The sequence below is a fragment of the Triticum aestivum genome, chromosome 1B (genome assembly GCF_018294505.1).
Source record: "Triticum aestivum cultivar Chinese Spring chromosome 1B, IWGSC CS RefSeq v2.1, whole genome shotgun sequence".
Lineage (NCBI taxonomy): Eukaryota > Viridiplantae > Streptophyta > Magnoliopsida > Poales > Poaceae > Triticum > Triticum aestivum.
Genome location: NC_057795.1, coordinates 17,691,907 through 17,719,709, shown reverse-complemented (window position 1 = coordinate 17,719,709; position 27,803 = coordinate 17,691,907). Strand labels below are relative to the sequence as shown.

At 48.0% G+C, this 27,803-nt stretch overlaps 1 protein-coding gene and 1 pseudogene across 1 annotated transcript in view; one reads left to right on the top strand and one right to left on the bottom strand.

Annotated features, from left to right (window-relative positions):
• LOC123104094 (pumilio homolog 2) overlaps positions 1-27,803 on the top strand; it is a 70,140-nt gene that overhangs the window by 27,272 nt on the left and 15,065 nt on the right. The window lies entirely within an intron of this gene.
• On the bottom strand, positions 763-17,601 carry LOC123104088 (disease resistance protein PIK6-NP-like; annotated as a pseudogene).

Genomic DNA, 27,803 nt, shown 5'->3' with positions numbered 1-27,803 from the left:
ATGAATCTTGCTTATTTCTCACACAAAAACTTTCAGAATCAGCAAATAATTGATGCCACAGCCCAGCAGTATCAGCATATATATATTCCTTGTAAATTTTAGAGCACTGGCATTAGTGCCTAGCACTCTAGCTACAGAGATATGCTCACACAAAGATAAATCGTATAACATGGAGTACTAGCTTGGCACCTAAAACAGCATCCTCTATCCATAAATCTTCTGAAAATCTAGTTCTTTCATCAGCCCATGTAAAAAATGATACTGAGCAGGTGAAATTTTCTCAGATACTTATGCCTAAGAAACTTTTGTAAAACACCTTCACCAGTTTCTAATTTCAATAGTCACTAGTGAAGCGCGATCAATGCAACGACAGGGTGAGCTCTAGAGATGGAAAAAGTAAGGTGGTGGAAAAAATGATAATTAGGTGTATCTACATACATACTTTCTCCTGTCCTGGTACATTTATGTTCCAATTCTTATTGGCATAAAGGATTTGTTTGCGAAAACTCTTTTCAAAAGTACTTTATTTATTGGAACTTGGAAGCACCCGTTTGATTTGTATGTAATCGAACGATGTCGGTAGAACTAGTAAATATTTTCTTAAGTAGCAGATCTCACAGTGAAGCATAGTTGATCAATGGAACAATAAGCGGAACTCTAGAGATTGGAAAACAAAAGAGGAGGGGGGGGGGGGGGGGGATAAGATAAGCAAATACAAGCACACCTGAACCTGATGCAATGTGAGTCGCTCTGCATCAGAAATCAGTTGTCTTCATCACTACCACACACCAAATCGTCATCATCGGCATCTGGGAAGGTTTAGAGATCAAAGCCGTGCATACAGAAAGCAATAAGGTTAGGCGGACATGAGAAAACACACTCATACGTATACAAGTAAGTAGTTAGGTGCAGCATGAGTACCTTTTGCTATACGCGGGTACATGTCAATTCTAATAAAGGGATGATTGGGATGGGCTTCGAGTGCGTGCCTCACCGCAGCCTCCGCTTCCTTGGCATCCCCAACCCTCGCTCCACCACAATATATACAAACCCAGACCCTCCGCCAAAGGGAGAGCAGGTTCCCCTGCAGGCCCAAGTCGAAATCACTATTGCCATCCTCTTTCGCCACCCGCACGCCCAGGCTGAAGTCAACTGCTTCCGCCCTCGGCAACGCTCCTGGTTCAAACCTGATCTGCGTTGCTGATCCACAATGCAAGTCAAAGTCAACCATACAGCGGAACCCATGTGCACGGATGACTAGCAGCCGTTGTATTTGTTGGGTGCTTTTTATCCAGAGACGCCGAAGGAACAGCACCCCCCCCAATGATCTCCACGTCCTCCTGCTGCACTTCCTTCACTGACCAGAGGATTAACTCGGAGAGGTTCGAGAGATGCGAGGGGTCTTTCTTTATCCACCCTCGCAGTGCAGAGAGTTCGCTAGGCAACCCAGACTCAAATTCATGGAGATGTACAGGAGGCACCCAGCGTTCTCCCAAGAGACCCAACAGTTCAAAAGACGTTTCTTCGGAATTGCAATCAATAGATAGAATTTCGATGTGATGTAGGTTGCACAGAGACTTCACGAAACCTTCATACAAATCCAAACTACCATCCTTGAAGTAAATCTCAAGCTGCCTCAGCCTTGCCAGGTTGCCAAGCTCTTGTGCAATAATGTTCAGAGAGACCAAGATGCCCCTCAACACTTCTATGGATGTCAGATTCTGCAACACACCAACTGGAACCACCACACCGGGATAAACACGTAGGCAGATTAATCTTCTCAAATTACAAAGAGTGGACGGTAATTCATCTAGCTGATCATTGTTTCCAAGATCCAACACCTCCAGAAATTGCAGGTTTCCTATCTCAGCCGGTAGTTCACTGATTTTAGTACTTTCTAGACCAAGGTACCTTAGGTGAATCAAATGTCCAACACCCTTGAGGTTAAGCTGCAGGTTGCTACTTTTTCCCAGATTGCAGTCTGATAGATCAAGTACACGCAAAACTTCAAACCTTGACAGAGCTGGCATGATGCTAACAGCAAGTGGAAAGATAGTAATGGACCTCACTCGTGACATACTCATGATATTTGTGAGAGGTTTGGCTTGACAATCTTCATTTTTATTCTGAAGGGACAAACGGTGAACATTACTTTCTGAGGACACGCTATTTCCAGTGCCATCCAATACATTAACAAACTTTGCTTCATGTGACAAGTTGCAGATAAGGTCCAGAACCATATCATGTACACGACAAGCATATACCTGGCCTATACCATCATATATTGGCTGGATCATACTTCTATTAATGAGCTGGTTGAAGTAATTTAATCCGAGCAAAAACAGGCTAGTCTCTTGATTTCCATGGTGGACAAATCCTTCGGCCACCCACTTCCATATCAGTCTATCTCTAAAAATCTCGCTATCTTCTGGATATACATATAGGTACAGTAGACATGTTTTCAGATGAGACGGTAGATTATAATAGCTAAAAGATAGTATTCTACCCATCTCCTCTAAACTGTTATCTTCTGTTAGTCCAGAGCCAAGGGACTGGAGCAGAATATCCCACTCACACTTTGGTTTCACCTGCTGGCCACTAGCCAAAACACTAGCAATAGTAGTGATGGCTAGTGGTACCCCACCACATTTCTTCAATATATCTTCAGACACTTGTTCAAATTCATTTGGACATCCACTATCATTGGGAAATATTCTTTTGTAGAAGAGCTTTGTGGAGTCATCGGTAGAAAGCGGTTTCATTTTATAAATTGAATCATTGGCTGACGAGCAACATGAATTGGAGACACTGATAATGCGGGTTGTGGTGATTAGCCGACTGCCTAGATTATTCCTGCTGGAGAAAGCAAAATTGATGCCTTCCCATAATTTTTCATCTCATATATCATCAATTATGACAAGATACATACATTAGTTCAGCGTGTACACATCAGAAAGCCGAGGGTCATATGAATCTATGGATGGAACTATACATCTATAAGGGCGTATATTCAGAAACAAACAAGTAAGAAGCATGCGTCTTGAACTCGATAATCTTACTATGATGAAGCATCCATTATGGGCCTCCAATCATATGATGAACAAAATGAATAAATATTTAAGACTCAATGAGTAAATCACAAATAGCAAGTTTTTGGATCATTGATCATATGCAGAATACAATTAACTATAGAAGTTCAAATGGTCAGGTAGATATATCAAAAAGACCCTGGTACAGATTGGCCCACCAATTTAATATATGGCAGCTAATATACCTCTTGGAGACTCAAATTGTGTGGCATTATCCATTCGTCTATATTATGTTCATAGTAAGTTTCTAGAAAAGGACATGCATGGAAATATAATGTGCTAATGAAGAGATAATTTATCTTCTTGTTTGGTCATCAATCAAATGTACAATATTTTAGGAATTTTCAATGGTAGCCTTTGGCGCACGTTGCCACCCTTTAAAATATGTGTTTTAAAACTGGATAGGTAAGGAAAAAGATATAAATAAGCTTGATGTAAATTTTGGTAATATCTACCTTCCTCTTTCCTTACTTACCTTTTGGTTTATTATTTGTTACAATTGTCATCACATTCACTTTGGTGAAATGTAAAATGTTCAGCTTAATTTCTTGGATCAATGCAATAAGTTCAGCCATACAAATGCAACAAGAAGTACTTGCTAATTATATTGATAAAGGAGGGAAGAATCAAACATCTACGTACTTATACATGCCTGAAATTTAGCACCTATAAGGTCTACAGTTTAGGGCGAACTGCATATGTCGGTAAAGGTGATGTTAATGAAAAACAAATATTCTGCACCCTTCCGCGTGTGACGTACAATATATTTATACCCTAGTACAGCATTACTTGTACAACTAGCATAGGAAACAAACATCTCATAATAGCGTACTTTTTTTCTAAACTGATGCATACCTTTTGTTCTCTAGGAATTCATGAAGCTTTTTAATAAGTTGATTGGCATCCAGCATCGCAAGATCTAAGTGAGGGTTGCCGAGATCAATGAGGATATCCCTTAAAACCTTCTTCATGTCAGAGTTCTGACCGACCGGAACAAATGCCTGACAATCGAAATCACCTTTAATCTTGTCGTATACTGCTCTAGCAAGAGTGGTCTTGCCCAACCCTCCAAATCCAACAATGGAGACCTTCTTCAGTCTCTTGTTAGAGGCATCATCACCCTCCATGGAGAGCAACCTCATGAGCTCCTGGTCCCTCTTCCCATATATGCCAACTAGCTCTGTCGCTTCTGCGTACAAAGCTCGAAGAGAAGGATCGATAGCAATTGGTTCCGTCGGATTAGGAACAACTACCTTGTTCCTGTCACGCCTAGCAGCCACCTCCTGGAGTTGCTCCTTGATGTCCTTGATCGCGTCTCAGGGTGGACGACACGAGCGGTCTTTTGGACCGGCTCGTGGCCCGCTCGGTCCGGGCTGGCTCGGTCCTGGCCCGACAAAAAAATCGGCCGGTCCGGTCCCTCAAAACAAGACCCAAAATCGGCCGGTCCGGTCCGGTTAAAGCTCGGGCCGACCGAGCGGACCGAAGAAGCAGCCGGCGGCATGGCGGGGGCATGGCCAGAGCAGGGCGGGGGCATGGCTGGGGGCTTGCCGGGGGCATGGCGGGGGCTTGACGGGGGCATGGCGGGGGCTTGACGGGGGCTTGGCCAGTGCGTGGCGGCCAAGGCGTGACAGGGCCACGCACCTGTGCCGCGGCAGCCGCCGTCCAACGCACAAGCAGAGCACCACCGCATAACACCATGGCCACCAGCCTTCCTGCGACGAACCATCATGTCTAGGAGTTCCTCCGTCGTGAGATCTATCATCTCCGTCAAAAAAAATTGACGAGGGAGGTCCTACGTAGCCGCATCAGCCATCATTCCTTTCATCTCTGTCCACCGGCCGTCGTGTCAGATTCGTCGCCGATGAGCTCCCTCCGGTGTTCTTCTTGGTCACGTAGCTTCCTCTGATGCTTCTCAAGCTCCCAGACATCTTTTCGATGAGCTGCGCTTCCTCTAGCAAGATATCTCTCTGATGAGCCGTCGCCGGAGCTCCAGAGCGCGCTCTGCCCATGTCTTGGCCGGTCCTCACGTGTAACGCCCTCGATGCGGCTATATCTCCCACGTGTCGAAGCACGACTTAGAGGCATAACCGCATTGAAAGCAATGTCGCAAGTGAGGTAATCTTCACACAACCCATGTAATACATAAGGGAAAGAGATACATAGTTGGCTTACAATCGCCACTTCACACAATTACATGAATAAAGCATTACATCATCCAGATACAATCAAGGTCCGACTACGGAACCAAAATAAAAGAAGAACCCCAAATGCGACAAAGGTCCCCGATCGACCCCAACTGGGCTCCACTACTGATCAACTAGAACGAAACAACACAAAGGGCAAGATCTTCATCGAGCTCCTCCTTGAGCTTGGTTGCGTCACCTGTTCGGTAACATAGGCACCTGCAAACTGGTTTTGGAAGTATCTGTGAGCCACGAGGACTCAGCAATCTCGCACCCCGCAGATCAAGACTATTTAAGCTTATGGGTAAGGTAAAGGTATGAGGTGGAGCTGCAGCAAGCGACTAGCATATATGGTGGCTAACATACGCAAATGAGAGCGAGAAGAGAAGGCAAAGCACGGTCGATAAAAGTATGATCAAGAAGTGATCCTATAGCAACCTACGTCAGGCATAACTCCAACAACCATGTTCACTTCCCGGACCCCGCCGGAAAGAGACCATCACGGTTACACACACGGTTGATGTATTTTAATAAGGTCAACTTCGGGTTTTCTACAACCGGACGTTAACAAATTCCCATCTGCCCATAACCGCGGGCACGGCTTTCGAAAGTTCAAATCCCTGCAGGGGTGTCCCAACTTAGCCCATGACAAGCTCTCGCGGTCAATGAAGGAATAGACCTCCTCCCGAGACGTTCCGATCAGACTCGGTATCCCGGTACAACAAGACATTTCGACAGGGTAAAACTAAACCAGCAACACCGCCCGAATGTGCCGACAAATCCCGATAGGAGCTGCACATATCTCTTTCTCAGGGCACACTCAGATGAGCGCTCCATACAACTAAAACCAAACCTCGAGTTTCCCCGAGGGGGCGCTGCACAGGACTCTAGTTTGGACCAACACTCAGAGGAGCACTGGCCCGGGGGGTAAAATAATGATGACCCTCAGGAGCGCGACTCCCAAGGGAAAAGAAAAGGCTAGGTGGCAAATGGTAAAACCAACGTTGGGCATTGCTGGAAGAGCTTTACTTAAGGCGAACTGTCAAGGGGTTCCCATAATAGCCCAACCGCGTAAGGAACGCAAAATCCGGGAACATAACACCGATATGACGGAAACTAGGGCGGCAAGAGTGGAACAAAACACCAGGCATAAGGCCGAGCCTTCCACCCTTTACCAAGTATATAGATGCATTAATTAAATAAGATATATTGTGATATCCCAACAAGTAAACATGTTCCAACAAGGAACAACATCTCCATGTTCCAACAAGGAACAAACTTCAATCTTCACCTGCAACTAACAACGCGATAAGAGGGGCTGAGAAAAGCGGTAACATAGCCAATCAACGGTTTGCTAGGACATGGTGGGTTAGAGGTTTGACATGGCAATTTGGGAGGCGGACAAGCAAATGGTAGGCATCGTAGCATTGGCATAGCAAAAGAGCGAGCAAACTAGCATAGCAAAGATAGTAGTGATTTCGAGGGTATGATCATCTTGCCTGAGATCCCGCAAGGAAGAAGAACGAGTCCATGAAGAAGACAAACGGACGTAGACGAACGGATCCTCACAACCTCGACGTTATCGGAACCAACCCGAAGAAGCAAACACCGGAAAAGAAGCACACAACATAGTAAACAACCAACACATCAACATGGCATGATGCACAAACGAGTATGAGGCATGTCCGGTTTAATGAAGCATGGCATGGCAAAGTGCACAAGCAGTTCTACAAATTAAGTGGAGATCAATATGCAACGAGTTGCATATTGACGAAACACCACAACAAGTTATTTAGTTTGATCTCGTTTATGTACCCCAACAATATTAAATGTTGATTAACATGGCAAGTGGTGAAGCACAGCGAAACTACCTATCTAGGCAAGTTTAAATGAGGCCGGAAGTAACGAACAACAATTCCGGTAAATCCCCATAGCATATTTTAGATTTGGTACTGTTCTGCCCTAAACAATACTTTAGAGTTGTTAAACATGCAAGATGAGTGCACCATGTTAAACTAGACATTTTTCTACCCCATTTACATATATAATTTATTAAAATCGGAGTGACGGTTATTTAGTTATGAAATAAAGCATTTTAGCATGGCATATTAGCAAATTTAAATAAACAGCAAGTTAAACATTTTAAACATGGATGAAAATGGCATATTCTTAAACTACACAATTTTCTGAGCATTTTACATATATAAAACATTTTAATCCGATGCACGGTTGTGAAGTTATTAATGCATGAAGTTTAGGGGTCTTTTTTTGTAAAAACAGCAATCTCTGGATAAATAGACAAATTCGCAACGCAGAAAAAAAAACTACGCGGGCCGAAACCAAACCACACGGGCCGACGCAGGAAACAAAAGTGCGCTGGGGGCGCAGGATAGCGCGTGGGCGCTCACCAGAGGGCCACTGGGCCGGGCGAGCTGGGCCTTGAGGCGCTGCGGCTGGCGCGGTTCGCGGAGCGGTCGAGCTGGGCCTTGGCTCGGGCCTAGTCTGGAGGGCGCGGTGGAGCAGGAGGCTGGAGCCGGCTGGGCTGGATCTGGCGCGGCTGGAGAGGCTGGCGCGCTGGGCTGCGAAGGGGAGGGGCCGAGGCCCATGTGGGGAGGTCGGGCCACGAGGCCGGCAGCGCCTGCGTCGTCCTCCCGACGCACAGAGACGAGGCCGGCGGCGCGGAAGGCGATGAGAGCCGGCAGTGGGCGAGGGATGGCCGGAGGAGTCTGGGATGGGGCGGATCCGGCGGATCCCGACCGGATCCATCCGTTCCCGGTGGCGGCGGCGGCAGAATGACTCTATGGCGGCGGCGGCTACCTGCGGGAGGAAGGGATCGGCGGGGTGAGCACGAGAAGTGAAGGAGGAGAAGGAGAGGAGGTGAAGGTCGACGGGGAGGCGGCGACCTGGGGCGGAGGACTGCAGGGCGCGGCGGCGGGGTCGGCGGCGCAGATCGGGAGGCGCGGGCGAGCGAGCTGCTCGGGCGACGGAGATGCGAGCGAGAGCCAGGCGGCTCTCGGGCAGGCGGCGGCGCGGGCGGGCGCCTCGGGCCCAGATCGGCCCGGGGCGGGCCTCCGCTGGGCTTCGGGCGGATGGGGGCGCTGGAGGGAGGCAGGGGCGACGTGGCGGCCCCCGGTTGGCTCGGGGCGCGCCGGCGGCGGCGCCAAGTGGCGGAGCTGGAGCGGGTGGCGCGGAAATGGAGGTGGGAGGCGGCTAGAGGTAGGTGGGGGGGCTAGGGATGCCCAAAAATGGAAGGGGGAGAAGGGGGCTAGGTTAGGGGGATTTTTGTCCGTTCCGGAGCCTCCGATCGCGATCTGACGGACCAGAACGGAGGGGGGGTTTAGATAGGTGGGCTAGTGGGCTGTGCAGATGGTCTCGAGCTGAGAGAAGAGAAGAGAGGGAGGCCCGGCGACTGTTTCCGGAGACCGAAAACGTCCGACGTTAGACCGGCTACTATTGCCGCTATATTTATCCGTTGGGACGTCAAACGGACTCTGAATGCGATGAAACTTGGCAGGCGGTCTACTGACAACAAAACGACACCGCATGCCAACTTTCAACCCATTCCGAGAACATTTCCCAGCCACTTATAAAATACTATCTTGGACATGCCGCGGGCGCGTGCAAGTGTGGTTGGGCTCAGAACGGACAACGGAAGGAACAAGGAGACCGGGACGGATGCAAGTTTTGAAAACATGATGATGCAATGCACATGATGACATGATGAAATGCAACACGCAAGCCAATGACAAGACAACAACAACGAATAACTGAACGACACCTGGCACATCGGTCTCGGGGCGTTACAACACTCCACCACTACGAGAGGATCTCGTCCCGAGATCTAGAATGGCACCGGAGGGAAAACGAAAGGGAAAGAGAAGCGGTAAAACTAAATTGCTTCTTTGACCAATGAGTGAAACCAAAGAACCTTGCTAGGTTGAACAAATTCGAGAAAAGAATACAACGAAGGTGAACAAGGTCGAAAACACTCTGTTAGCAAATAGGGACAAAGAACATTTGCGAAAAACCTTGAGGTTGAAGGGAAGATATATATTGAAAACACGCCGGTTAAGGAAGGGGATCAAGGAAGACCAAATTCGAACAGCACTCCGGTTGAAAAGTGATACAAGACTAGATAAGATGAAAAGAACTTGAGCAGAGGACACGACACTCTGGTTAAATGGATAAGCACGAAAAGAACATGATCGTTGACAAAACGAGATGATGGGTTGAAAAGATGAACATCACAATGCCTCCGGAACAAAAGTAAGAATGGAATGGAGTGAACGAAGGGAAACAAGGTCTCGAGGTAGCATGCTTACAACAAAAGCTAGAATGGAGTTGTTGGAAAACCAACAACAAAAAGAATAAGCTTGATATGGTCTTATGGAATACATCTCAAATTATGAGGTGACAACCTGCCACTCACGGGAAAAGAATTGTATTGATATAGACAAGGAGACGAGAAAATATTTCACCGGGAGGGTAAAAGAAAAACTTGGGTCATTTATAAGCAGCATAAATATCAACAATCCTTAGAGAAATCTTTAGGTGAAACATGACACCAGATAACTCCAACGAAGAGGTTGGTGGATTTGAAATACCTCATTCTTAACAACATGTGAATCATGAAACATGAACTCAAATTATCAAGAATGACATAATACCAGCTCCAATGATACGGTTGAAAGAATTGCACTCCGGATAGCAAGATGAAGAAAACTTGAGCTCCTCGGAAAAGAATCTTGATGAACACTTCAAGAAGGAATATAAATCCTTGATGAACCCTCATGTAGAACCTTCATGAGAACTTCGGTAAAGAAAAGGTAACGAAAAGAAAGAGAAGTTGAGAACACAAGGTAAAACCTTGTAATGATTTAGATGAATCTCCATGGTGAAATAATTGAGAAAACTTGGAACTCCGGGAAAAGAAATATGAACAAAAGAAATCAAGAATTTGATGAGCCTCCGGAATAGGGAATTGAGTTCAGTCGATGCAACAAGAATAAGAATTACATTATGCCTATCCTTCACCAATTAAATTGATGACAAAAAATGGATTTGGCATACTACTCATTCTCGTATCAAGGATTAAAAGAGATATAACATAAACTTAATGGACCACCGGTAGGATTGAAACAACGAATGAATTGATATGATGAAGAAGGAAGAGAACACTTGAGCGAACCACCGAAAGAATTGAAAATGATCGAAGTAGGGGTGCATCACCGGTAAGAATTAGAAAATGAACGAAGGTGCTTGAGACAAACTAGATACATGAGAACGAAGAGATCAAGAACTGATTAGAGGATATTTGATTGATGCGCCGGCAAGATAGGAGAATGATAACTGGCAGCTGAGAATGAATAAACCTGAATTGATGGACTCCGGATAACAAACTGAGAAGACTCTTGAATTTCTCCGGATAGGTGAAAAGAATTCTCACGATCAAAACAATTACGAGAGGATGGCAACAAGCTAGAATCACGAATCTTGAAGAGAATGGAGCAAGATTAAAGAGAAACTCTTCTTTGGTCTTCAAAATGACGAGAAACATCACCAAGAATTATTTAGACACTCTCGAGGAATCAAAACGAAGAGGTTGAGCCAACGATGAAAAGAATTGTGAAAGATCTAGGAGAAATACATATGACTGATGATGAATCATTCTTACGTCAAACTTTGACAAGAACTTTGAGGATAGCTCCGGGAAAATAAGAGTCAGGTAAGATCCTGGGAACAGACCTGTGGGTTAGGGCCCACTCAAAAGAAACAGCGTTGAAATGATTTAAAAGAGAGGTTGCATCGGTTGAATTAAATGACTTGAATGAGATAACATCCTCGAAAGATCTTGAAAGAATCTTGAATGACAAGACAAACCTTTTGAGAAAATTTGAGCACTCCGGGACAATTGAATAGCGAGAGGTGAAAGATTGAGAATTGCACCAGCATGAGAAAGCATTGAAAACGAGGAAAGGGATATGATCAACACCAAAAGCTTGACTTGAAACCACCGGAGAAGATAAAAGAAACGAAGAATGATGAACTAGAAACTCCGTTAGTAACTTCATGAGAATCACCGGATAAGAACATGAAGGAAATAGAATGGAGGGACCTCCATAATAAATGGATATTTGATAAAGAATCCGAGTCCTCGAAGAAAAAGGGTGGGTGGGTGGGAAAAACAAAGGCAACTTGGAGACGGATGAAACAAACACCGTTGAGAAGAACTGATCATTGATCTTGCGGAAGTTCAAATGATCGTGTCCACTTGAAGAGAAGCACACTGGTTAAAAAGGATTGACATGACAATCTCGATTATCAAGAAGGATTAGTATTCACATAGAAATATGAGAAGACCATTTAGGAAAGGTATGGAATCAACTCTTGACTTCGAAGCAACTCGAATACCACAACTCAAAACAAAACGAAGGATTGGCTTGCAGAATAAGCCAGAACAAACATATGATAGAGATTTCGTCCGAAGTTTTTGTGGTGGGGCCTACACGGGCTCGATCGTACAGCACCATCATGTACAAGGCAGTGCACATGACATACGAAGCGTCCCCGAGTCGGCATAGCCAAGGACTCTTTAAGACACAACGAGACCACTGTAAAACCGACCGTGAATAGGCGGACCACTAGACGTCGAACCCCAATTTCATATCATACATCTATCGGAAAGATATCCTACGAGCTACTTGAATTCCCACCTATGAAACTCCCGAAATTTTCCGGTTATGCAATCAGGTGTTGGGGATACAGGGGAAGCATAATATCTCACCCAAACTAGCAAATCCTACATCCAGCTGTATCCATCCTTCAACACATAACCAAGAAACCTTCGGAAATCATCTACCTCAACCTTCGAAAAGCATCCGTTATACAAGTTATGGCGATACTCCCGAACTCCCGCCCCAGTACTGGGTGGCGTCGAGGTTATCTCACCAACGAACTGCATAAAAGAGATTTTCGATGTCGGCGTACTAAACTCAGGTATTCCAGAACTGCAACGATAAAATTATGACGACAACACCTCAGAGCTCAACTCCCCGGGACACTTCCACAAAACCCCTGACAGGAGGCACCAAGACAATGTTCTCATCATAAAACCATCGGAACGATTCCAAGATACCCGCGTGATCCTAAAAAATTTTAGTGAAATTTGAGAAGAGAAGAGTCAAAACTCTACGTCAGGATGCCTTACCAGAGCGATGAAGAGACTGGGAGTAAAAAGAATTCCTAAACTCTCCGATATATAATTCCTAAATGACTCAAAACATTTTTTCTAGACTCAACTCGGCCGCTAAAACGATCAAGCAGTGGGGCTCCTAAGGTCGGGGAAGGCTCTGATTACCAACTTGTAACGCCCTCGATGCGGCTATATCTCCCACGTGTCGAAGCACGACTTAGAGGCATAACCGCATTGAAAGCAATGTCGCAAGTGAGGTAATCTTCACACAACCCATGTAATACATAAGGGAAAGAGATACATAGTTGGCTTACAATCGCCACTTCACACAATTACATGAATAAAGCATTACATCATCCAATACAATCAAGGTCCGACTACGGAACCAAAATAAAAGAAGAACCCCAAATGCGACAAAGGTCCCCGATCGACCCCAACTGGGCTCCACTACTGATCAACTAGAACGAAACAACACAAAGGACAAGATCTTCATCGAGCTCCTCCTTGAGCTTGGTTGCGTCATCTGCACGGTACTCATCGGCACCTGCAAGCTGGTTTTGGAAGTATCTGTGAGCCACGGGGACTCAGCAATCTCGCACCCTCGCGATCAAGACTATTTAAGCTTATGGGTAAGGTAAAGGTATGAGGTGGAGCTGCAGCAAGCGACTAGCATATATGGTGGCTAACATACGCAAATGAGAGCGAGAAGAGAAGGCAAAGCACGGTCGATAAAAGTATGATCAAGAAGTGATCCTAAACAACCTACGTCAAGCATAACTCCAACAACCGTGTTCACTTCCCGGACTCCGCCGGAAAGAGACCATCACGGTTACACACGCGGTTGATGTCATTTTAATTAAGGTCAACTTCAGGTTTTCTACAACCGGACATTAACAAATTCCCATCTGCCCATAACCGCGGGCACGGCTTTCGAAAGTTCAAATCCCTGCAGGGGTGTCCCAACTTAGCCTATGACAAGCTCTCGCGGTCAACGAAGGAATAGACCTCCTCCCGAGACGTTCCGATCAGACTCGGTATCCCGGTACAACAAGACATTTCGACAGGGTAAAACTAAACCAGCAACACCGCCCGAATGTGCCGACAAATCCCGATAGGAGCTGCACATATCTCTTTCTCAGGGCACACTCAGATGAGCGCTCCATACAACTAAAACCAAACCTCGAGTTTCCTCGAGGGGGCGCTGCACAGGACTCTAGTTTGGACCAACACTCAGAGGAGCACTGGCCCGGGGGGTAAAATAATGATGACCCTCAGGAGCGCGACTCCCAAGGGAAAAGAAAAGGCTAGGTGGCAAATGGTAAAACCAATGTTGGGCATTGCTGGAAGAGCTTTACTTAAGGCGAACTGTCAAGGGGTTCCCATAATAGCCCAACCGCGTAAGGAACGCAAAATCCGGGAACATAACACCGATATGACGGAAACTAGGGCGGCAAGAGTGGAACAAAACACCAGGCATAAGGCCAAGCCTTCCACCCTTTACCAGTATATAGATGCATTAATTAAATAAGATATATTGTGATATCCCAACAAGTAAACATGTTCCAACAAGGAACAACATCTCCATGTTCCAACAAGGAACAAACTTCAATCTTCACCTGCAACTAACAATGCTATAAGAGGGGCTGAGCAAAGCGGTAACATAGCCAATCAACGGTTTGCTAGGACATGGTGGGTTAGAGGTTTCACATGGCAATTTGGGAGGCGGACAAGCAAATGGTAGGCATCGTAGCATTGGCATAGCAAAAGAGCGAGCAAACTAGCATAGCAAAGATAGTAGTGATTTCGAGGGTATGATCATCTTGCCTGAGATCCCGCAAGGAAGAAGAACGAGTCTACGAAGAAGACAAACGGACGTAGACGAACGGATCCTCACAACCTCGACGTTATCGGAACCAACCCGAAGAAGCAAACACCGGAAAAGAAGCACACAACATAGTAAACAACCAACACATCAACATGGCATGATGCACAAACGAGTATGAGGCATGTCCGGTTTAATGAAGCATGGCATGGCAAAGTGCACAAGCAGTTCTACAAATTAAGTGGAGATCAATATGCAATGAGTTGCATATTGACGAAACACCACAACAAGTTATTTAGTTTGATCTCGTTTATGTACCCCAACAATATTAAATGTTGATTAACATGGCAAGAGGTGAAGCACAACGAAACTACCTATCTAGGCAAGTTTAAATGAGGCCGGAAGTAACGAACAACAATTCCGGTAAATCCCCATAGCATATTTTAGATTTGGCACTGTTCTGCCCTAAACAATACTTTAGAGTTGTTAAACATGCAAGATGAGTGCACCATGTTAAACTAGACATTTTTCTACCCCATTTACATATATAATTTATTAAAATCGGAGTTACGGTTATTTAGTTATGAAATAAAGCATTTTAGCATGGCATATTAGCAAATTTAAATAAACAGCAAGTTAAACATTTTAAACATGGATGAAAATGGCATATTCTTAAACTACACAATTTTCTGAGCATTTTACATATATAAAACATTTTAATCCGATGCACGGTTGTGAAGTTATTAATGCATGAAGTTTAGGGGTCTTTTTTTGTAAAAACAGCAATCTCTGGATAAATAGACAAATTCGCAACGCAGAAAAAAAAACTACGCGGGCCGAAACCAAACCACACGGGCCGACGCAGGAAACAAAAGTGCGCTGGGGGCGCAGGATAGCGCGTGGGCGCTCACCAGAGGGCCACTGGGCCGGGCGAGCTGGGCCTTGAGGCGCTGCGGCTGGCGCGGTTCGCGGAGCGAGTGAGCTGGGCCTTGGCTCGGGCCTAGTCTGAAGGGCGCGGTGGAGCAGGAGGCTGGAGCCGGCTGGGCTGGATCTGGCGCGGCTGGAGAGGCTGGCGCGCTGGGCTGCGAAGGGGAGGGGCCGAGGCCCATGTGGGGAGGTCGGGCCACGAGGCCGGCAGCGCCTGCGTCGTCCTCCCGACGCACAGAGACGAGGCCGGCGGCGCGGAAGGCGATGAGAGCCGGCAGTGGGCGAGGGATGGCCGGAGGAGTCTGGGATGGGGCGGATCCGGCGGATCCCGGCCGGATCCATCCGTTCCCGGTGGCGGCGGCGGCAGAATGACTCTATGGCGGCGGCGGCTACCTGCGGGAGGAAGGGATCGGCGGGGTGAGCACGAGAAGTGAAGGAGGAGAAAGAGAGGAGGTGAAGGTCGACGGGGAGGCGGCGACCTGGGGCGGAGGACTGCAGGGCGCGGCGGCGGGGTCGGCGGCGCAGATCGGGAGGCGCGGGCGAGCGAGCTGCTCGGGCGACGGAGATGCGAGCGAGAGCCAGGCGGCTCTCGGGCAGGCGGCGGCGCGGGCGCGCGCCTCGGGCCCAGATCGGCTCGGGGCGGGCCTCCGCTGGGCTTCGGGCGGATGGGGGCGCTGGAGGGAGGCAGGGGCGACGTGGCGGCCCCCGGTTGGCTCGGGGCGCGCCGGCGGCGGCGCCAAGTGGCGGAGCTGGAGCGGGTGGCGCGGAAATGGAGGTGGGAGGCGGCTAGAGGTAGGTGGGGGGGCTAGGGATGCCCAAAAATGGAAGGGGGAGAAGGGGGCTAGGTTAGGGGGATTTTTGTCCGTTCCGGAGCCTCCAATCGCGATCTGACGGACCAGAACGGAGGGGGGGTTTAAATAGGTGGGCTAGTGGGCTGTGCAGATGGTCTCGAGCTGAGAGAAGAGAAGAGAGGGAGGCCCGGCGACTGTTTCCGGAGACCGAAAACGTCCGACGTTAGACCGGCTACTATTGCCGCTATATTTATCCGTTGGGACGTCAAACGGACTCCGAATGCAATGAAACTTGGCAGGCGGTCTACTGACAACAAATCGACACCGCATGCCAACTTTCAACCCATTCCGAGAACATTTCCCGGCCACTTATAAAATACTATCTTGGACATGCCGCGGGCGCGTGCAAATGTGGTTGGGCTCAGAACGGACAACGGAAGGAACGAGGAGACCGGGACGGATGCAAGTTTTGAAAACATGATGATGCAATGCACATGATGACATGATGAAATGCAACACGCAAGCCAATGACAAGACAACAACAACGAATAGCTGAACGACACCTGGCACATCGGTCTCGGGGCGTTACATCACGGTCCTCTCGGTCCGGCCCGAGCTCGGCCATTGCCGGTTCGGTCCCTGAAAACAGGACCGCGACGTTGCTCGGTCCGGTCCGGACCGGACCGCCAGCGGCCGGTCCAAACGCCGGCTCGGACAGGGACCGGACCGGCTCGGACCGTGTCCACCCTGAATCCCGTCAGCTATGGGATGGTGATTCCTGCCTTTCTTGAACACGCCGATCATCCTCTTCAATAGCCCCTTTAATCTGTTTGCCTCGTCGTGTGGCTGAATGCCGTCAACACGTACAAGGAACTTGTCAACGGCATCCTCCATGTTGTAGGAGAGCTCGTTGACCTCGTCGGCCCAAAGCTTGACTTGCCTGTCGAGCTGGTCCCGCGGCACCTCGCCAACCTTGATGAGGGCAGCCTGCATGCTCTCAAGCTCCTTCCGGAGGAATTCGACATCTTTCTTGACACGTTTGTGCAGGTTGTACTTATCCATGAGGAGCTGGCCGAGCTTGGGGAGCAGGCTGCCCATGGCACCCGTGACGACCTCCATGACCTATCAGCTGGAAAACTGCAAATCTATGAATCTAGAGAGCTGTAATGCAATCCAAACTCTACAACTGAGTCGCCAAGCCAAAAACTTAGCTGGATTTGGCCCAAGCTCACCTTTGGTGCTTAACGGCAGAGGCTAGATGCAGTAGAGGTCAGATGCGTCACTAGCTCACTGCTCCCGATCTGGAAGAAGAATAAGAAATTAAAATCTAGCAAACCATCAGATTAACAAGAAGGTGGAGATTAACAAGAAGGTGTGGATGTGAGTAGAGCAGAACATCAAGAAAGGTGAGACTCAGACGAAGTTACCAGGTCAGTGGATTCAGTGCATCATGCTCTGATTGACAGGGAACTCCATGATTCTTCCTACCGTGGATTCAAGATTCAACCAACACAAATGGATGAGACTCTCAAGCAGGAGAAGTAATCAGCTTTTAGATCCAAGCATTGCTACCTTAGCAGGAAACAAATCGACAGGAAACATACCTCCGCGGTCGTCAAGGTCTCCTCCCGGCAGTGAGTTGGCGGGGGCGAGCACTCAGCGCAGGCGACGCGACGCAATGGAGGAGAGGAGGAGATGAGAATGAGCAAGACCAACAACAGCAGTCAAGAACTCAAGATACGAATCCCTCCTAATGCTTTTGGCTCATGTGTTTGTTCAGTGGTCGACGCGTTGGATGTGAGAGAAGGTAAAGGAGAAAGGGAGTAGTGCTTTGGGTGGGTGGGTGGGTGGGCGTGGAAAGAAGCGCATCGCCGGCATCACAAAGCACTACTAGAAGATGCACCGCTTGTGTTCTCTGGAACGCATTGCACCAATCCACAAACGGACCAATCTGCGACCAGCGCCACACCTTCTCTCTCCAATTTGTAAGTATTCTGACCAAATGTGAGAACTCAAATCCTTGCACGTCCATCATATACTCTAAATAAATATTACACGAATAATATTTGTTGATAGCAAAAATACCATAAAATTTATTTTAACCGCACAATTCAAACATTAGCTCTTTGATTTAATTATATGGATCCACGTATTTTCTACAAGATCACTGAGTAGCTGCGTGTGCACCCGATGATCTCAAAGATTTTGATGCATCGGTAGAAAATTCATAAGTCGATATGCATCTTGATGTTTCTGGATGTGGACTTGTTCGTGTGGCTTGTCAAAGTCCTTGGTTTGCGCTACCCCATCACCCTCATTCTCGACGATCATATTATGCAAAATGACACAACATGTCATCAGATGCCTCAAAGTCTCTGATTCCCACATCATTTAGGGGTTAACCGTCACGCTTTTGTCATTTGGACGATGTAAAGTGATCGGCATGTAGCGAATCAATAGCTAAGGGCAACTGCAGTGGGCCGACACATTTCGTCCACCGCGTCTGTTTGCGACCTGTGGACAAAAAACACAGTCCAATGCCCCGACGCAAACGGATGGATGCCCATTTTGACCCATTTTCGTCCCAAATTTAGGTCGAGTGTAAACAATAAGGATGCCCGCGCCGTTCTCCCCTTGCCCTTCCCTGTCCCGTCAGTTGGTGGCACACCATTGCCACTCCCACCATTCCCCCCCCCCAAAACCCTCTCACCTAGAGCCATGCTTGACGAGCCCAACACCGCCGCCGCCGACCATCCCCGCCGTGACCCCGAAGAAGGAGATGACCCCGGAGTACAGAGCGTCCAAGACGGTGAAGCGGGCTAACGAGAGGAGGAAGGAGAAAGCAAAATAATACGCCACCACCATCGCCACTACCGCCGCCGCTGTGGACACCAACGCTATCGCCACAAAGGCCGTGCAGACGGCTGGGGTTCCACGAGCCGAGCCTTCTTACCGCCGCCACCATGGTGGCAGGCACGGGCTTGTCGGCGGCCCGTCCGCCCAGGCTTCCGGACTCATCGCGCACATTAACATCGTCATTGGCGTATGGTTACCTTCCGGGACATGACCCAACAATGTCTCGCTTCTCCACCTCACCTCGGTATTGCTTGCCGAAAATGGGTGATTCTGTGTTGGTCATCCCTGTGGTGCCTCCCATTGATCTCAACACCACACCTGTGACCAGCAAGTCCACCAAGACGCAGAGGAAACGCTCACAGGTGGTCTCCCCGGCCAACTTACCCGATGCATGCAACTTGTTTGATAGAATGCCGATGCCAACGCCGGACGACCCAAACTACTATGATGATCTCATGGAGGAGATGATCAATGTGGGTGGCCCCTGGGATTGTGCCAAAGAAACTCAAGGCCAAGAGGCTAAAGGCCAAGAGAGTGTCGACATTGAAGAAGGGCCATTGTTTGGGGGAGGAGCTATCTCATCAAGATCGGTCACAATTAAAAGAGGCGGCAAAGCGTGAGGACCGGAGCATACACAAAGGAGGAGGAGGACAAGTTGCTTTGCTAGGCTTGGATGGAAATTGGACAAGATCCCCAAACGGGCGCTAAGCAAAAATGTTCATCATTTTAAAAGAGGGTTCATGCTTTCTTCCATGAACATAGAAGTTTGAGCCCTACAAATTTGAGAGTGGCCAGGGTGATGTGTCACTTAAAAAGAGGCGGAGCTTCATCAAATTAGAGTGCAAAAAAAAAAGTGTGGCTCCAATGAAAATGTGGTTAGCCGCCCGTGAGTGGCATTGGCGTCAAGGACTTGGTATATTTTTGTCCCACTCTTCATATGAGCATATGAGCATTAGTTTTTCCTTCTTTTTCCTGTACTTTTCTCTACTGCTTTCTTTGATTTTCAATGTTTTTTATTTTCTTCCTTTTTGTGTTTTCTTTATGTTTTTACCGGTTTTCTTCGATTTCATTTTTTATGGTTTTCCACAATTTTCATTGGTTATAGAATTTTTTTTCTCTTTTTTCTTTTGTGTTTTTATGGTTTTCATTGCTTTTCATAGGAATTTTTCTTTTCTTTTGTCTCTTCTTTATGTTTTATTTACGGTTTTCCTTTTGGGTTTCAATTTTATGTGTTTCCATATCTGTTTTGCTCTGATTTATATTTTTTTTCTTTCATTTTCAACAGATTCATACTTTTATTTATTTAAAGTTTATATTTTACGTATACATCAGGAATATTTTTCAATATATGTTTAATATTCTTTAAATACACGTTTTTTTAAATATATGTCTTGATGTCTAATGTTTTCATACACATTTTATTTTTTATTCCTAAGGATCATTTTTATACATGATTAACATATTTTAAATACATGGTTAGTTTTTAAATATATATATATATTGATTCTAATTTTTTCATACGTTATTGTACATGTTTCCTATATATATGAAATATTTTAAAAAATGTTTAATATTTTTAATTACATTATTAAACTATTTTAATATATATTTTTTGATGTCTACTGTTTTATGTATTTACATTTTTGTATACACCTGAAACATTTTTGTACACACATTTAAGAATTTTCTAATATATGATTAGAAAAATTTAAATAAATTTTTTTGAACATTGTTTTACATACATGTTAATTCTTTTGAAATACGCAATGAAACATTTTTTTTCATGATACAAACACAAGTTTTAAAAAGTATGCAAACATTTTTATACATACTGCAAACATTTTTGGAAATGTCACAAGCATATTGTTATGAAAAGCATGAATAGTTTATTAAATATAACGTACATTTTTTATTGGCATTGAACATTTTTATGAATTAAATGAATACTTTTTTATGTTGTATATGTATATTTTAAATGTAAATTACATTCTTTTAAATGCATGAACATTTAAATGTCACATATAGTTTTTGAACGGTACTAACATTTTTTTAAAGTTGAGTGAACATTTTTGGACACTGCATTTACATTTTTTTAATGTGTGTTGAATACTTGTAAAACAAATAACTAATTTACCTTTTCATAATATATGTATTTGTGTTTTTAAAAATTTAAACCAAAGTAAAAGGAAAATAACAACCTAGGGACCTCAAGGAGTTTCTTAATATTTCCGTGGTGGTTGTACTACTGTTTTGATTAGCATATTTGAGGCCTTTTTTTCTTAAAAGGGGGAGATGTAATACTAGGCGACCTGGTAACAAGCCGAGCTAGTCAATATATCCATCACTTGTGAAATCTTCATGCCCCTATTGGCTCCTGTGTTGCATGTACCGCGCACCTACTGCTTCTGCCACAGTTATTTAGTCTAAAAGTGACCTTGGTTATGCCTTATGAGTTCATTTACAAAATGTTTACTATCTCTTCTTGTAAATCATTACAAATTTGATAATGCTAGTTTAGACATAAACATGCGCCAAATAAAATTGTGATGCCATGAATAAAAATCATTACAAATTTGATAATGCTAGGTTGAGATGATGAAACTAAGCAAATTTTGATATAATATATGAGTCAAATAAGGACAATGCCCTTTATAAATAAAAGGGGTATTTCCGATGCTATAGATTTTGGTTTTGAATTCATAGCAGTATTTGCAATTTGGAACAAACTAAATTGAAAAACATGATCATATTAGATACAATATTGCGTAGTACTGTATGACATTTATTGTATTTATACACACTGGCAGAGTTACAGCAAGGCCTATCTGGGCCATGTTCTGCCTAGCGTTGTTGGAGCAAAAAATAATTTACACCTAGCCCAGCCCACATCAGCCCAGCGAGGCTCACATGACAAAGTGGCAGCACTGCTTCTCTCTCTGAGAAAAAATAACAAAGGCACGCAACACAGAAGCGGAGTCTCAGAGATCAGCCGCCTAGTTCTCCCCCCAGTCCCACGGCCGACCCATGACTCTGCCAGACGACGTAGTTAACAGCGGCGAGCCGGCGACGCAGCTGAATCTGCCTGCACCCCTTTTTTTAGAACGAAGACGCACCATGCGTCCGGCTTTAAATTAATAAAGCCCATCAACAGGTAGCATCCTCAAGGAGTACAATACAGGAATAACAATCTAAAAAGGAAAGAAAGGCCGAAGCCAAAAGTACTGAACATGCAACTGGCCGCAGCCTAGGAAGAGAACATAAACTAGAAGCTCGACAGGCAGCCAGACAAATGAAATGCCAAAATAGCTCCAAAAGCATCAACTTAGGCACGGGCTTCCACCTGGATCATGCGGATCCGCTCCATGGCCTCCAGCATCCGATCTGCATCACGCCGTTTCCCCAACGGAGTCCATGTCTGTAGGAACACATGGCATTTGAAAATAATGTCAGCAGGATGGTTAGGGAACTTGTGTTCGATTGTCATCTTATTGTGTATGGTCCAAAGAGACCAGCACAGCGCCCCTACGCAGCGCCACAACACACGTCCGAAACTACCCCGATGCGCAAGGAGGATCCTACGAAGGTCCGAAGTCGAATTGGGGTTCCAAGTCTGATCGAAAGCCTTACGGACGGCACTCCAGGCAAAGCGGGCCAGATGGCACTTGAAAAAGATGTGGTTGGCATCTTCATGCTGGCCACAGAGCGCGCAAGAGCCATCCGAAGGGCCATGTCTAATGGCAATGTTGTTAGAAGAAGGGAGGCGATCGCGAAAAAGTTGCCATAGGAAAACTTTGATCTTCAAAGGAATGGACGCTTTCCATAGCCCCCTAGCTATGTCGAGCGTCGGTCCCTCGGTCAGCTTGTTATAAAGGGATTTGACCGAGAACTTCCCTGAGCTCGTGAGGGACCATGAGACCGTGTCCTTCTCAGGGAGAAGAGAGAAACCCTGCACCTTAGCTAGGAGCCCATCCCAGCTAGCGCGTTCGTGAGTGAGGAGAGGCCTTTTGAAGGAGATGGCGGGGGGGGGGGGGGTTGCATCTAAGCGCATCGGCCACCAAAATGTCGACGTTAGTGGCCAGTTGATATATGGCAAAGTGGCTCTGCCAGAGAGGCTCCGTACCTAGCCAGTGATCAAGCCAGAATCGCGTAGATTCCCCATTTTTAACACTGAACTTGGCTCCTAACGTGAAGGCAGGCTTAACAGCCTGGATTCCATTCCAGAAAGGCGATCCCTTCGCCTTTGAGGTAAGGAAATTTCCATCTGGAAAATATTTGGCACGAAGGATATCAGCCCAAAGCCCTTGCTCGTTCTGGGAGAGTTTCCATATCCACTTGACGAGAAGCGCCACATTCATAAGTTTGGAGTTGAGGATCCCGAGACCACCAAATTTCTTAGGGCGGCAAAGCGCCGCCCACTTGATAAGGTGGTACTTCTTCTTGTTCCCAGTTCCTTCCCAAAAGAACTTAGACCTGGGGGTGTCGAATTTGGCGTGGACACCGTCGGCCAACAGGAACATGCCCATAGTAAACAAGGGCAGGGAAGACAGACTGGAATTAGTCAGAATCAGCCTGGCCACAGAGGACAAGAACCTGCCACGCCAGGGACTAACCCGATTCGCCACCTTGCCGTATAAGGGTTCCCATTCGAGGATCGAGATGTGTTCGTCCGAAATGGGAAGGCCTAGGTACTTAAATGGGAAACTCCCTAGTTTGCAGTTAAGTAAGTTGGCAATGCGGGTGGCCTAGTGATCGTCCATCCCTATGTCAATCACCTCACTCTTTGCAAAGTTAATCTTCAGGCCAGAAATGATCTCGAAAGCGAGAAGGATGAGCTTGATCGAGGCTACACTATTATCGTCGGGCTCGAAGAGGAGCAAGGTGTCGTCCGCGTATTGGAGATGGGTGATCCCTCCGGGGCACAGATGGGGAACAACACCTCGGATGTGGCCAGCGGCCTTGGCCTTGTTCACCATGGCCGAGAGGGCATCGGCAACAAAATTGAAGATTAAAGGCGAGGAGGGGTCTCCTTGTCTGAGCCCACGTTTGTTGCGGAAGAAAGTCCCAATTTCTCCGTTAATCGACACCGCTGTCTGGCCCCCCGAAACCAGATGCATAATGCGGTGGATGAAACCCGACTCGAATCCCTTCCGAGTGAGTACTTCACGAATGAATTCCCAGTTCACTCGGTCGTAGGCTTTCTCGAAATCAAGCTTAAAAAGCACGGCCGGATGGCGTGTGCGCTTAAGCTCGTGGACGATCTCTTGCAAGACCACCGGGCCTTCCAGGATGTTACAGCCTTTGAGGAAACCGGACTGGCTACGGTCAATCACACGTTGAGCAACCGGGGCAAGACGCGTGGTTTAAGCCTTGGAGCAGATCTTGAAGGGGACGTTGATAAGAGTGATAGGACGGTATTGCTTAATCGAATCGGCCCCCTTCACTTTAGGGATGAGACTGATGACACCGTAGTTAAGGCGCGATATGTCGACCGTGCCCAACACAAAACCGTTGATGATGTCGTAAAAACATGTCCTTGAGCGCCGGCCAGAGCCACCGAAAGAAGATCACCGGCCAGCCGTCCGGCCCAGGCGCAGTATCGATCTTCATTGAGCCTAGCGCGTCGTCGATCTCCTGAGTGGAGAAGGATAAAGCGAGACCATCATTTTCGGCTTGTGTGACCCGTGATTCTTCCCCCCAGAAGTCATCATGCAGACGCAAAACCTTCCCTTCCGCCGTTCCCAGGAGGGAAAGGAAGAAATCGTATATATGTCTCGAGATCTCGGCCTGGCTAACCAAAACCCCCTGGTCCGATTGCAGTCTCAAGATCGAACATTTCCTTTTACGGCCATTGGTGAAGGTGTGAAAGTAGCCTGTGTTAGCATCCCCCTTGGTGACCCACTTGACACCGCCCCTACGGCGCCAGTATTCCTCCTCTTCCCTGAGGATGGCCAAGACTTGGTTTTCTAGGGCATAACGGCAAGCCCACTCAGCCTCCGAAAAGGATCTGGTGTCTGCCTGGATGTCGAGAGCTTTAGTCTCTTCGATAAGAGCTTCCCTAGCTCGCTTTACCTCGCTACCATGGTTTGCTCCCCACCCATGGAGGAAGCCACGCAGGGCGCTGGCAGCCGAAATCCAAGCATCAAGGGGGCCCCTGGAGCGGCCACTCGAAGTCCTGGCAAGCTCCCAGCGAGCGAGGAGCAACGGGATGAAACCCTCTACCTCAAACCACCCTGATTCAAAGTAAAAACGCTTGCTACGCTTGATCCTATCCTCCCTAGAGGCCAGGATCAGCGGGACGTAGTCAAAGCCAATGCGAGTTTCCGCGACCAAGGTACACATGGGAAAGATCATCTCCCAGTCAGCTGAGACGAACACACGGTCGAGGACACTACGGATTGGATTGAGTTGTTTATTGGTCCAAGTATACCCGCCCCCAGTCCTAGCGAGCTCACGTAAGGCACAGGCCGCAATGGCGTTGTTGAAAAGGGAAATCCTAGTCCAGTCAATGTTGTCATTGTTTTTGTCTGCGCTCGAGCGAATGAGGTTAAAATCACCCCCAAGAACAATGGGGATGTTAGCAGCTTGCTTGGCCCCAACCAAGACTTGGATTTCGCTCAAGAAATCAGCCGAACGCGAGTGACCGGACGGGCCGTAGACACAGACAATCGCCCAGGAGGCAAGCGAGATTCTATGCTTAATCGTCACAGCGATGAAAAAAGGACCAACGTCCCAGGTTACAACACACATCAGAATTACATCCCAATAGAAGACCGCCCGAATGACCCACGGAAGGGACCCAACCCCACACGAAACGATGCAGAGGATCATAGGCCGAAAGATCGCGATAAGTAAAGTCCGCCTTGATAGTTTCTTGAAGAGCTACGGCGTCGATACTTTCACGAGCAATATACTCCCTAAGTTGCGTGCGACGACCCGAGTGCCCGCAACCTCAGATGTTCCAGAAGATGTAACGCATCAGATAATGCGGTTGCGTAGGCGAACCCCCCTGGAGGTCCCCGGTTTAGCCACACGTTTCTTAGCCTGGGCACGGCTAGTAGTTGGCACTGCGGCAACCTCCCTGGTTGCAGCAGCACCCTCCGACAGGACAAGCAGGGAGGGGGAATCCGAAGACACAGGAGTGGCGGGGATCCCCAGCGTCGTGTCCGTGGCTTCCCTGGCCTTGGCCGCAGCAGCGGCTTCTGCCAGAGCCGCTTGGGCCTCCTCGCGAGCACGAATAAGAGACACAAGCTCACCACGGTCCTCGCCTAATTCGAAACCACTGTCGTCTAAGATCGTAGCTAGTTGAGGATCGGTGAAAGCGTTCAGAATCTTAAAAGAGGGGGGAGGGTTACCTGAGATCTCCATGTTCTTATCCACCAGACGAAGTTGCACACTCTCCAGGGAAGATAGATCGCCCAACGCCGCCTTGGCCCGAGCGCTGGGGGCATGCTGGGGGACCGGGGACGCCCGAGAGAGACGCGCCTTGGCCGCCGTGCCCGCAGAGCCCAACGCCGCCTGGAGATCCACCACGGCTGGCGCCACAGGAGACGGGAGCGCCAGCGTGGCAAGCTTGGCAGAGGGCTTCCGCCCGGCCGACTTCTTGGGGGCACGACCGGATCCCCCCGAGCTGTGACGGCTAGACAGAGGGGTGGCCACAGCAGGCTCGTTGAGCACCACACCCGAGTCTGAACCAAGCAGGCGAGGGGAGGCTGGCCCGCCAGCCAACTCCAGACGGCCAGCAACAGGCAGCGGCGCCGAGCCCACCAGGTTGAAAGCCCCCACTAGGGCGCGGGACGGGGGCAGGCTGCTCCCAGCCGTGTCCGCAATCGCCAGAGTCCCAGGCATCTCGAGCTCCTTCCCTTCGTCAAGCGCCAGTTCTTGAATGCCCAGCTGGTTCCAAGTCTCTATGTCAATAGACGTGTCTGGCAGACTGTCCTCAGGCTCTGCATCCTGTCCGGCCATGTCAACATCCATAGCGCGGCCCGAGCCACCGATGGGTTGGCCCCCCTTGGCCCCATGATCAGGCCCCTGCGGGCCAGCAGGCCCACCAGTCCGTGAACCAGGCGGGCCACCACTCTTATCTCCCGGGTGTGAGGGGTTTTTGTTGGGACCGGACGCCGCCGGCCCATCACCAGGACGCATAGGAAGCTTCTTCACCTCCACCCGGATGTCGTATCCCTCATGGTTGAACCAGACTTGAACAAATCCGTTCATCTTGTCAGGAGCTCGAACACCAAACTTCATCCTCACCGGTCCCACCCGGATAAGGGAAAGATCATCCACCACGATCGGCCTACCCAGCATCTTGAGCCCCTCCATCAGACGGTCAGCACGGCGGTGCTTCTTGGGGATGCCATGGAGGCGAGGCCACACCTCAGGCATGGAGAGGGGGATTATCGCCTCCTGGATCGAGTCACGCACCAGAACAGTAATGTCGTGGATGGAGAGGAAAAGTTTACCACTTGTCTTGTCCATGTGCAGCAGATCTGCAGAAGGAAACACCACCGCAAAGTCATTGTCACCCACCTGCTCAATCTGCCAGTCCCAATCACCAGCCACCATGTGCTTCAGTTCCTGTTTGAGCACACCCAGCGAGAGCCTCCCTGGCTCCACTGAGAGGATGGCACCATTGGCAACCTTAGAGGCCTCGTCGACGACCAACAAATCATCTTCAAACTCCATGCAAAAGAAACCCTCGCCCGGAATTGCGCTGCCCATGATCTGGAGGAGCGGCTGTTTGCCCCGAGTAGGACAGTAAGCCGAAGCGTGACCCTCCTGCTTGCAGATCACACATAGAGGGGGGAAAGTGCACTTGGCCTGGAAGTGACCGGTCCGGCCACACTTGAAGCATTCCCCACCCTCCTCCTCGACCGGAATGGGGGCAGCCGCCGAGCCCCGCGGCGCATCGACCGCGACCACCGCGAGCGGAGCGGCCCCAGCCCG